This window comes from Pelophylax lessonae (genome assembly GCF_965119305.1).
Source record: "Pelophylax lessonae genome assembly, chromosome: 7".
NCBI classification, from domain to species: domain Eukaryota; kingdom Metazoa; phylum Chordata; class Amphibia; order Anura; family Ranidae; genus Pelophylax; species Pelophylax lessonae.
In genome coordinates, this window is record NC_138774.1 from 174,405,167 (window position 1) to 174,417,728 (window position 12,562).

Sequence of the window (12,562 nt, forward strand, 5' to 3'; positions counted from 1 at the left end):
AGCTACAGTTTTTGTAGCTGTTGGCGTCATACAGGTGAGCGGGCGGCATGGCGGGGGCTCGTTCTTAGGTATTTTTATAATGAGCTGGTATGCGATGCATACTAGCTCATTATGGGTTTCTCCTTCAGGTTGCACCAAAAAAAAAAAAAAAAAGTTTCATGGGTTTACAACCTCTTTAAGCCCAGTGTGCATGGAGCCTTAGTGGCCTAAAAATGCACTGTACCGCAGAAACTCTGCTACAGGCAAGAAAGGGTCCTTCAAGAGCGAGAGTGTGGGATAATGCTTACTAGCTATGCACAGTCTAGAAAATACTGTGCAAAGCAATATCGGAAACTGCACATAGAATGTTCCTAATTAAGCAATAATCCCCCGCAATAAAGGCTCATAATTACTCAGGAGTTTGAGAAATCACTGAGTGGGTTGCCACAGCAACATACCATTATAATATTAGTGGTATTGCTGCTGTTTTCAAGCACAGAAATGCAACATAGCGGTCACAGAAAGACTCTAGTGCAGAGACAGACTCATATCCGGCATGCTTTCACAGAAGAAAGGGAAGGTGGGAGGTAATAACATTTATGAGCTAGAACCTGATGTAGCTATTATAGGACACCCAAAAGTGCTGTAAAGGAGGATGGTAGGAAAAGAATGTACAGGTTTTTTTTTTTTTTTAAAAACGAGAGTTGGGTTTATATACAAAATGGATATATTGTATCTACCGGAACCACAACCCCACAATGCGCTTGTGTGCTTCTGTCAGAGTACCACTTCCTTCAATCTTGAACATAGATATCAGATATTACAGCACCCCATACAAAACTAGCCGGAACTTAGCTTGTATAGATCTGGAACCTTTATTGAACAAACTCACACACAATATATGCCACATAGGAGGACATCCCCCTCCTGATCAGATTACCCCACCAGGTCAGGTGCCTGATTAAATTATCCTATGCAGATGAAATTGTGTACAGAAATATAATTAACCTGAACTAATTATCTAGCCACCAGGACAGAAACAAAAGGTGAATGGGAATCCACATCTTGACACCGTTATAATTAACATGTTAATTAACTCAGCACTGCAACAAGGTTAAAACAAAATACATTACACATTATCCTACGTATAAACACATCACACCTTATTAAGCAGACAATAGCAGGAGACCACCAGTAAAAGACAGTCTGTCTCTTACATTGAAGAACATTGGACAGAGGCCAATGTGACCAGCTTTTTCAATGAACATGTTAAGAATCAAACAAACCAGGAATAGTTTTCCTATATTTCTTGAAATATATCTTTGATAAATATTACTGTCCAATTAGAAGTAATCCAAACCATATTCTCAGTGTCCATTAAATAGCTGTCCATCATTTCCTTGGTCACCCTGTGTTCCTAATAGACACAGGGTGACTTACACATAAGAGGGGAATAGGGGGCTGAGAGAGGGATTTCCCAACCTCTCTAAGGTAAGCGGTGTTCCACGAGCCGCCAAACCAAAGGGATTCCTGTCACACTGTACATACATTATACTTACAAAAAAAGGAAATGGGAAAGGTGATAACAAGGAGATGGAGGGAAACCTATGAGAGAGGATAGGCAAGAAAGGGGTCCTCTCTAGGCTAACAACCAACCATTCTCTCTAAATCTCTCACACCAGGGCTTTTTGTCCAGTCTTGAGAGACATCCTCAGTTGGGTCCCCACAAATTGCATGGTTAAAGATAACTTCCACCTTGCACCAGAGGTCACAAATATCAATTCCTACCCCAGGCTCAAAGCAAGTTTTTTGTGCAGATTACACAAGATGTACAAATGGCCCTCCTCCCAGGAACCATGCTTTCATAATGGCCAGGTGTGAGGACAGTGAAAACCCTTAGGGGTCTTGCTGGTCAATGTGCTAACAATCTTATGCATTCATCTAGTCTTTGCTGTTTGGCTTTGCAATCTGCCCTAAAAAAAATTACTTTGCTTCTGGAGAAGACCTATTTAAGTTCAAGTTAAAGCTGCATTATTATAATTGTTTTTATCCAATATAATAGTTAAACATGTCCTACTCTACATAGGTATAGTAAGAGACAAAAAAACAAACACAAACATACACACACTGTTCAACGCTCTAGTCACTGCAAGCTATTTTTAGTCAATGCAAGCCATTTTTATGCTTCTGTCAGTGCTGTTAGTTATTGAGTGGCGGTTCACATTTCTGCGATCACAGAGATCGCATGTAATTCGGAGCGCACTGCTCCTAAAATTACATGCGATCTCTATGCGGTGCAAATTCAGCCAGTTTGTATGGCTGAATTCGCCCCGCAATCGCACCTAGCTCGCACAGGACCCTTTTTTGGTCCGCAGCAGAATCAGATCACATGGTGGTTCACACTAGTGCGATCCGATTCTGTGCAAACTTTCAGATCGCACTGCGATATGTGATCTGATCTGGGGGTGTCGTTAACTTTTAATTGACACCCCCAGCGTATCGCATATGGCAGTGTGAACTGCCAAGGGTGTGGATGCGATGCAGGAACACGCTGTATATTCGCAGCGTTCCCGCATCGCAGAAATGTGAACCGGCACTCACTGTACATTTATTTTTGTCATGTTCCATTTGCGAAGACCTTTTTAAAAAAAAAAAAAAAAGAAATGGATACAAACCTTTACCCATGTGACTAAAGGGAACCTTCCATCTAGGCTGCATAATAATTGCAAGGCAGCAACTATAACCACAGTAGATATGAACTGGCTAGAGTATAACTAAAGGCAAAACATTTTAGCTTTGGATAGAGGGGAGAAGGATAAGAACACTGGTCAGATTTTTATTGTCGTCTTCGCCCCCAGATAAGGAGTCTCATCCTCTCCATTTGTCATATTTACCATTATCACCAAAAAGTAAAAATAAAAAAAAAACCTCAAATTTTGGGTTTTCTCCTGAACTTAAATAGAGGGAAGACTTTTAAAAAGAGGCTACTAGTTCTGCTGACTCTGGTGACAATAAGGAATGCCTTCACTTTGGAGGGAATTCCTCATTTCCTGTTTTGGCTACAAGACAGGAAATGGAGAAAACTTCCCAATGGGACATAGTTGGCAAAAATAAACTGACAGGGGTTATAACTCTACCTTACACTATCCAAAATGAACAGAAGAGTTTGCCTTTAAATCTACTTTAATCAAAGTTGTCCATGTCCGGATCAATTCCCCCCCCCCCCCCCAATCAGATCCATGGTTCGATTGTTTTTAATGTATGTGGAGAACACTAGACATTGTACTAATAATGATCACAAAGATGCTCGAATATACAATCTTATGTGTTTTTGTTTTTCGAAGCTTCCAACCCAGCCATTTTAATTTTAAAGTATAAATAAAGTCAATTGTTTTAGTTTTGAATAGAGTGGAGGATTAGAACCTTTGTCCATGCTTATTGCTGTCTGTGCCCCCGTGAGGAAGATTCACCCTCTATATTAGTCTTGTTTACCATTATCAATAAAAGTGAAAGTAAAAGAAAATCCCACATTTTGGGTTGTCCCCAAAATAGTAAAGAGAAAAACTTTCAATGGAGACACTAGTTCTGGTGACCTAGGGGTCCCCAAGGAATTCCCTTTATTTGCAGGAATTTCCTCTCCCTTCCTGTTTTACTATGGGACAGGAAGTGAAGGAAAATCTCTGCAACGGGACACAAATGGCGGAAAAAAAAAAATCTGACAGGGGTTATAACCCTCCCTTACGCTATCCAAAATGAAATAAAGTTTTGCCTATAGTTCTATTTTAACATCCTTGCAATTAAATCAATTGAATACCAAAACTGTGGAAAAACATTGGTGATATATTCTGGAAAAACCAAAACAACTGAAAATTTCAGTTTACTGATAAAATGGAACAAATATAGACATCCAAATAAATGCCCTGAAGAAAGCATGCAGGCAAAGAAGTCAGGCTATACCCATCTCTTGCACAGTCTCTAAAGGCAAGTGATTTGCACAGTAAAATATTCCCTTTACAGCAGCATCTTGAAAACAAGTTACCAACTACAGTATATTTATTTTTTCCCTAGAGGATAGCAGTTGTATTAATACCACTCTTGGCATTTTACCTCAACCATATCATTAGGCACTGTTGTAATATAGTTTAGAACTTGTATAGGACTCAACAGCCCTTACAATTCACACTTAAATACAATGCAGGCCATATTTAAAGCAATATGATCGCTCGCGAAGGGTGGACATTTCATCAAGACAATGATCCCAAACACAACGCAAAGGAAACTCTAAACTGATTTCAAAGAAAGAAATACAAGCTGCTTGAATGTTCAAGCCAATCACCTGACTTGAATCCAATAGAAAATCTATGGACAGAACTAAAAGACAGTTCGTAAAAGAGGCCAACAGAACCTTCAAGATTTTAGGATTCTCCATACAGGAAGAGTATTGAAGTGGTCATTAGCATTTTGTACGAAGAATTAAAGGATATGTCCAGTCAAAAACTAACGCTAAACAGGTTCTTTGCCACAATGACTATTCTATCTAACCCTGTAAAGCAAAAATCACTGTATTTAACTTTTCTACACCCGATCCAGTCCGGTCCCACACCCCACACTGATCTGTCAGCAGCGGCTTCAGCGTAAAGGCGGGTGCAGGAGAGGCACTCGGCAACGGAATTTTTTGGGTGAGGTCACTTTCCGTTTATTTCACAGCCATTGTCAGTCCTACCCTGTACAGACCTGTCGCTGGAGACCGGACCGGATCGGGTGTAGAATAGGCAAGTACAGTGATTTTAGCGTGCATTCGTTTGACTGGACTTATCCTGCAAATTTCGGTTAGCGTGTTCAATACGCTTTCCCGGTGTCATTCTATTTTATTACACAGCTTAAGTTCTGAACCGATTTGTTTTGATTTCTTTGTATGTATGGATTGCATGGGTTGTTACCGACATGTGGTAAAATTTTCATGTCAATAGCACCTTTACAAATATACAGTTAGAATATATATATATATATATATATATATATATATATATATATATATATATATATATATATATATATATATATATATATATATATACACACACATACACACACACACACACACACACACACACACACACAGCCACTATTTTAGTTTTTTTCAGGTATATACCAAAACATATTCAAGTTATAGTTATATATTGGATATGGGATGAAAGTGCACGCTCAGGTTTAATTTGAGGGTACTTCCAAATCGGAGCAAGGGTTTAGGAATTACTGCTCTTAAGAATAGCCATCCCCCCTTTTTCAAGGGACCAAAAGTAATTGGACAATAGAATCAAAAGCGGTTTCATGGCCAGGTGTGGGCTACTCCTTTGTTATTTCTTCATCAATTAAGCAGGTACAAGGTCAGGACTTAAATCCACTTGTGTTATTTGCATTTGGAATCTATTGCTGTAAACCTACATCATGCGTTCAAAGAAGCGGTCCATGCAAGTGAAACAGACCATTGTAAGGCTTCAAAAATGAAACAAATCCATCAGAGAGATAGCAGCAACATTAGGCATGGCTAAATCAACAGTTTGGTAAATTCTGAGGAAAGAACACACTGTTGAGCTCAGCAAAATAAAAAAGGCCTGAACGTCCACAGAAGACCACAGTGGTAGATGATCGCAGGATGCTCTCTACAGTAATTAAATACCCATTCACAACATCCAGACAAGTGAAGGACACTCTCCAGGAGGTGGGTGTATCATTGTGAATGTCTACAGCCAAGAGAAGACTTCACAAGAGCAAATACAGAGGATTCACCACAAGGTGCAAAACATTCATAAGCCTGAAGTATAGAAAAGCCAGATTAGACTTTGCCAAAAAAAAAAAAAAAATAATCATCTAAAAAAGCCAGACCAGTTCTGGAAAAGCATTCTTTGGATGGATGAAACTAAGATTAATCTGTACCAGAATGACTGGAAGAAAAAAGCGTGGAAGAGGTTTGAAACAGCTCATGAGCCAAAGCACACCATCTGTAAAGCCTGGTGGAGGCAGTGTGATGGCATGGGCATGGCATGGCTTCCAGTGGCACTGGGTTCTTGGTGTTTATTGATGATGTGACAGAAGCAGCTGGATGAATTCTGCAGTGTTTAGAGATATATTGCCAGCCCAGATTCAGCCAAATGCAGCAAAGTTGATTGGACGGCGCCTCACAATACATATGGACAATGATCCAAAATACACTGCAAAAACAACCCAGGAGCTTTTGAAGGAACAGAAGTAGAATATTCTGCGATGGCCGAGTCAGTCATCTGGTCCCAACCCATTTGAGCATGCATTTAACTAGCTGAAGGCAAAACAAAAAAGGAAACACCCACAAAGACAACTGAAGACTGCTGTAGTTAGAGCCTAGTAAAGCATCAGAAAGTAGGAAACCCAGTCTTTGGTAATGTCCATTGGTTCCAGACTTCAGGTAGTCATTCCCAGTAAAGGATTCTCAACAAAATATTAAAAATTAACATTTTATTTATGATTATATTCGTTTGTCCAATTACATTTGAGCCCCTAAAAATGGGTGGGACTGTGTATAAAAATGTTTGCAGTTCCTAAAATTTGTCATTGATTTTTATGTTCAGCCCCTTGAATTAAAGCTGAAAATCTGCACTTCAAATGAATTTGGATTGTTTTGTTTTAATTTTATTCTGGTGGCATACAGAGCCAAAAAGTATGAAAATTGTAGTAGTATCCAAATATATATGGACCTAACTGTATTTACCTAGAAACAATAGTGACCTGTTCAATACTTTTACGAGCTGTAGATAGATATCACAAATTTTTTCTAGTCGAATTAAAAAGTATAAATGGAAGGGTAACAATTTTATAAATTCTGGTAATTATGCATTTTTCTATAATAGACATAAAAAGAATATGAACTTTAAGTGGTAAACATTCAATATCCCATGTGCTCCTAGCCATATTAAAGAATTAGAAGTGTACAGTGCCTTGAAAAAAGTATTCATGACACTTGAAATTTTTCACATTTTTGTCATGTTACAACCAAAAACGTAAATGTATTTTATTGGGATTTTATGTGATAGACCAACACAAAGTAGCACATCATTTTGAAGTGGAAGGAAGAAAAATTATAAATGGTTTTAGAACTTTTTTTACAAATAAATATATGAAAAGTGTGCCGTGCATTTGTATTCAGCCCCCGAGTCAATACTTTGTAGAACCACCTTTCGCAACAATTACAGTCTTTTTGGGTAGGTCTCTACCATCTTTGCACATCTCGAGTGTGACATTTTTACCAATTCTTTGCAAAATAGCTCAAGCTCTGTCAGATTGGATAGAGAGTGCCTAAACAGCAATTTTCAATTCTTGACACAGATCCTCAATTAGATTTAGGTCTGGACCATTCTAACACATGAATATGCTTTGATCATTCTAAACCATTAAATTGTAGCTCTAGCTGTATATTTGGGGTCGTTGTCTTGCTGGAAGGTGAACCTCCAACCTAGTGTCAAGTTTTTTCAGACTAAGGAGGTTTTCTTCTTAGATTGCCCTGTATTTGGCTCAATCCGTTCTTTCATCAACTCTGACCAGATTCCCTGTCCCTGCTGAAAAAAAGCATCCCCACAACAACATGATGCTGCCATCACAATGTTTCACAGTGGGGATGGTGTGCTCAGGATGTGCAGTGTTCGTTTTCTGCCACACAGTTTTGCTTTTAGGCCAAAAAGTTCAATTTTGGTCTCATCAGACCAGAGCACCCTTCTTCCATATGTTTGCTGTGTCCCCACATGGCTTCTCGCAAACTGCAAACGGGACTTCATATGGCTTTCTTTCAACAATGGATTTCTTCTTGCCACTCTTCCATAAAGCCCATATTTGTGGCGTGCATGACTAATAGTTGTCCTGTGGACAGATTCATCCATCTGAGCTGTTGCTCTCTGCAGCTCCTCCAGAGTTACCATGGGCCTCTTGGCTGCTTCTCTGACTAATGCTCTTCCTTGCCCCACCTGTCAGTTTAGGTGGACGGCCATGTCTTGGTAGGTTTGTTTGCATTTGTGCCATATTCTTTCCATTTTCGAATGATGGATTGAACAGTGCTCCGAGAGATGTTTAAAGCTTTGGATATTTGTTTAAAACCCCAACATTGCTTTAATCTTCCCCACAACTTTATTCCTGACCTGTCTGGTGTGTTCCTTGGCCTTCATGATGCGGTTTGTTCACTAAAGGTACTCTATCAAACCTCTAAGGGCTTCAAAGAACAGCTGTATATAGACACTAAGAATTACACACAGATGGACTCTATTTACCAATTAGGTGACTTCTGAAGGCGATTGGTTCCACTAGATTTTAGTTAGGGGTATCAGCATAAAAGGAGGCTGAATACAAATGCACCCCACACTTTTCACATATTTGTAAAAAATGTTGAAAATCATTTATCATTTTCATTTCACTTCACAATTATGTGCCACTTTGTGTTGGTCTATCACATAAAATCTCTATTAAAATGGTATTTTTGACTTACCATAAAATCCATTTCTCTGTTGTTCATTGACGGACAAAGCTCCTGTCATTCTTGACCAGTGGGTTATGCTGCCCCCTACAAAAGTAGAATACTAGGCAGAAAAAAAAACTTCTGGCTACACCCATGGGTAGTCCCAGGGGGTATACTCCCTCTTCCTGCTATAGTCCGTCAGTTTTGTTACAAGCAGTGTCAGGAGAATTATAACTCCACGGAGGGGTGGGAGCTGTGTCTGTCAATGAACATCAGAGAAATGTTTTTAACGCAAGTCAAAAATCCCATTTTCTCTTTTGTTCATTGATGGACACCGCTCCGGTCATTCTTGACCAAACATGAGGAGTGGGAAACAGCAAAAAATTCCCAAGGCTAAAAACAGTAGCCAACCAGGCAACAGGTGCTCAACCAAAACTGGAGCCCACCTGAAAAAAAAAAAACCATGCACCCTGAAAAAGGATCAGGACCTCGTAAAACTGCAGCCTGCAAAACCTTGTGGCTTAAAAGGAAGCATCCGCAGATGCCAACACATGCACTTTTTAAAACTTTGTAAAAGTGTACACCGACGACCAGGTGGCCGGCTTACAAATCTGCATCACTGACGCCTGATGACGAAAAGCCCAGGAGGCACCAAGCACCCTAGTAGAGTGCGCCTTAACAGGGAAAGGGGGAACGTGACCCCTGATGGAATAGGCCTGAACCACTGTCTGTCTGATCCATCTGAAAACGGTCACAGAGGAAGCGGGCAACCCTTTGCGAGGTGCATCCGTGAGCGAGAGTCTGACTTCCTGAAAGACTTTGTAGCTGCCAGGTATACCCTAATAGCCCGAACCACATCAAAGGCATGCAAGGCAATTTCCTTCGGATGTTTAGGCCTGGGACACAGGGAAGGCAACACAATGTCTTCATTCAAATGAAAGTCAGATATCACTTTAGGAAGGAATGACGGACAGGGGTGAAGCACCACCTTATCCTTGTAAATCACCAGATAAGGTCAACTACCAGATAACACCGCCAGTCCAGACACCCTGCACGCAGAGGTGATAGCCACAAAAAAAGGCCACCTTCTGGGACATCGTAAGCAGGGGAATCTCCAGAATATTTTCAAAGGGAGGCTTCTGTAGAGCTGAAAGAGCACCAAATTAAGACCCCAAGGCAGCAACGGAGCCCACACCAAATGTCGGACACCCTGAAGAAAGGTACACACCAGGGAGTGTGTGGTCAAAGGTCCTTGGAAAAAACGCCAAGGCCGATACTTGGCCCTTAATGGTTAACTGAAGGAAAGGCATACATTTGGGGGGGGGGGGGGGGGGGGGAATGGTGTCCACCCCTGTCGCCTGCGAATACCTCGACCTGGAGACAAATCTGTCTAGTTTCGAATTGAACCCGGATGCTAGAAGATCCACATCCATTGTTTCCCAATGCTGACAAATTGCACTGAACACCTTGGGATTAGCAGACCACTCCGCTGGAGCCAACCTCTGGCAACTGAGAAAGCCCACCAATTCTCCAGATCCGGGATATGTACTGCCAAAAGGTTTGGAACATGATGCTCTGCCAGAATATGATCCACTACCACAACCGTGGCATTTTCTACCTGGAAGTCCCTGTAGCTAACTTGTCTAGTAAATCTTTGCAAGCTGAGCAGCCTGAAGCTCCAGAATGTTGATAGGCAAAACCCTTTCCTGAGGAGACCATGCCCTCTTCACTTAAAGGGACCCCAGAATGGCTCCCCAACCTGTCCAACTGGCATCGGCAGTGGTTACTTTCCGAACTACTGGAAGAAAGGACTTTGCTTTCTCCAGATTCTGAGGAACCATCCACCAGTTTAATGCCTGAAGAATACTGGGAGCAAGGGCCGTTTAAGTACAAAGACTCAACCCTACTGTTCCACTCTAACAGGATATTCTTTTGTAAGGGCCTTGAATGGAATGGCCTTGAATGCGACAACCATCTTCCCCAGAAGCCTTATATAAAAGGTGTACTGAAGGAGACCGGTGACTCCTTAGCACTAAAACCTGATTTCTCACTGAAAAAGCGCTTTCCCAGAGGCAAACACACCTTTGCAAGAACCATATCCTGGATTAGACCCAAATACTTCAGGCTCTTTAATGGTTACAGTGCCTATTTCTACCGATTGAGAATCCAACCCAGACCTTCTAGATGTGGGTAGCTCAAAAGGCAGGACCACAAACTGAAAAGCGCTGGTTCTCTATCGTAAAACATAGGATTTTAGCACATGGACATAATCATCCTTGAGGTCTATTGCAGGGCTCGACAAAGCCCATCCCAGGTTCCCGCTAGCCCATCCACCACTGCCAGTGGAACCAGACACTAGCAACTCCTCGGGCAGCTGTCCACTCAGCTCGCCGTCTTTCTTCACTTGTGTAGGAAAGCAATGATTGGGCAGCCTGTCGGGCCATTTCCCTAATCAGGAGGTGAGCTGGGGACAGCAGGTTATGCAATTGGCTGGCCAGAAAGATGACAAGGCCTCTTCCTGGCCGACAGTAAGCCCCGACTGACAGATGGCTGAGAGTGACCTGGCCAAGCCCTGCAGAGAAGGCACCCCAAGATGGGGCCCAGGAGCTGGCAGAACTCTACTCTCCAGGTGCAAGGAGACACACCAGGGGCGCCACCCACAGTGCGAGAGGAATGCATGGGGGGGAAGGGAACACAGAGGAGTGTATGACTCTTACCACATTGTCCCAGCAATAGGTGTTCGCTGCCTGTTGTGACCTGCAATTGTAGGACAGGGAGATTAAAGACCCCCTCCCCCATTAAATCCGTGTCCCTTTATGTTAGCACTATCCTTAGAGACCCCCCCCCCCCGTTGGATCAGAGTCCCTTTATACTAGCACCCCCCTTAGAGACCCCCCATTACATCAGCACCCCCCCCCCTTAGAGACCTCCCCCATTAGATTAGTCCCTTCATATTAGCACCCCCATTATATCAGAGTCCCCTTTTATCAGTGACCCCCTTTAGAGATCAACGGTTGGCCATCACTGTCACTGAAAACAAAGCCCTGGCAGTCAAAAAAAAAAAAACTAGCTCCTAACTTTTCAAGCTGGCTCCTAGATTTAAAGCAAATTTGTCAAGCCTTGGTCTATTGACACAAGAAAGTCCCCATGCTGGAGTGAGGCCATACAAGCCAGAACAAACATTTTTTGTAAACTCCTAGATGATGTTTTACTAAAACTGGAGTGTGCAAAATCTGGTGCAGCTGTGTATGATAGCCAATCAATTTTTAACTTTAGCTATTTCAAACATACGTTTACAAAACAAAAACCTGGAAGCCAATCTATGCAGACCTGCAGCAGATTTCGCACTCTCCAGTTTTAGTAAATTAACTCCTTAAGGTCTAAAATCATCCACCAGTCTATTGGGACTGAAGAGTCTGAAGTGGAAGCTGAGGAAACTTTTGGTTACTGGAACTAACTTGACTAACACCCTGCGCCTGAAAGAAGTAAGCGCTCTTCTGTTGATTCAGCAGGTATATTTGATGTCAAACCAAGGAGGAGCAAGAACCCTAAACTCCCAACTTGTACCTGTGAAAAACTGTTAAAAAAACTGTTAAAAAAAATGAAATCCACTCCAGCCATGCCCTTGAAAAAGCCAGCAGCCTGACCCACCCACCCGAGCACCCCTTTATAGTGAAGAGGAATCATCTTTAGCTGATTTGGATGGCCAGGGTCTCCTTTGCCCTTGACTCTGTGCTTTCTCCCTGGATCCAGTCACCTGGGAGTGCCAAAAGGACTGCCTAGATGCAGAAGAACCGTAAACTGAAGTAGCAGCTCTTCTGGACGCTTGCCCTTCTTTTGAGTGGCAAGAAGGAGCTCTTTCCATTAGAGATCTTCTAAATTTATTTACCCAGGTCCTCACCAAACAGGTGTTCCCCATGAAATGGAAACCCTGCTACCAACTTTTTACAGGGTAAATCAGCAAACCAGCTCTTTACCCACAGAACCCTACACATGTAAATAGACCCCAGAGCTAAACAAGAAATTTTCTAGATAGTGTCCTTCAGGGCATCTATCACAAAACACAAGGCCTGGGGCAACTCTTAACCACTCACTAGTGTCCGCCTC

The 12,562-nt window shown here is 41.9% G+C and overlaps 2 protein-coding genes across 2 annotated transcripts in view; one reads left to right on the top strand and one right to left on the bottom strand.

The window, feature by feature from the left end:
- Positions 1-12,562, top strand: part of RPL7A (ribosomal protein L7a) — a 475,634-nt gene that overhangs the window by 190,920 nt on the left and 272,152 nt on the right. The gene's annotated exons all lie outside the window — the stretch shown is intronic.
- Positions 1-12,562, bottom strand: part of ZDHHC15 (zDHHC palmitoyltransferase 15) — a 91,198-nt gene that overhangs the window by 6,691 nt on the left and 71,945 nt on the right. The gene's annotated exons all lie outside the window — the stretch shown is intronic.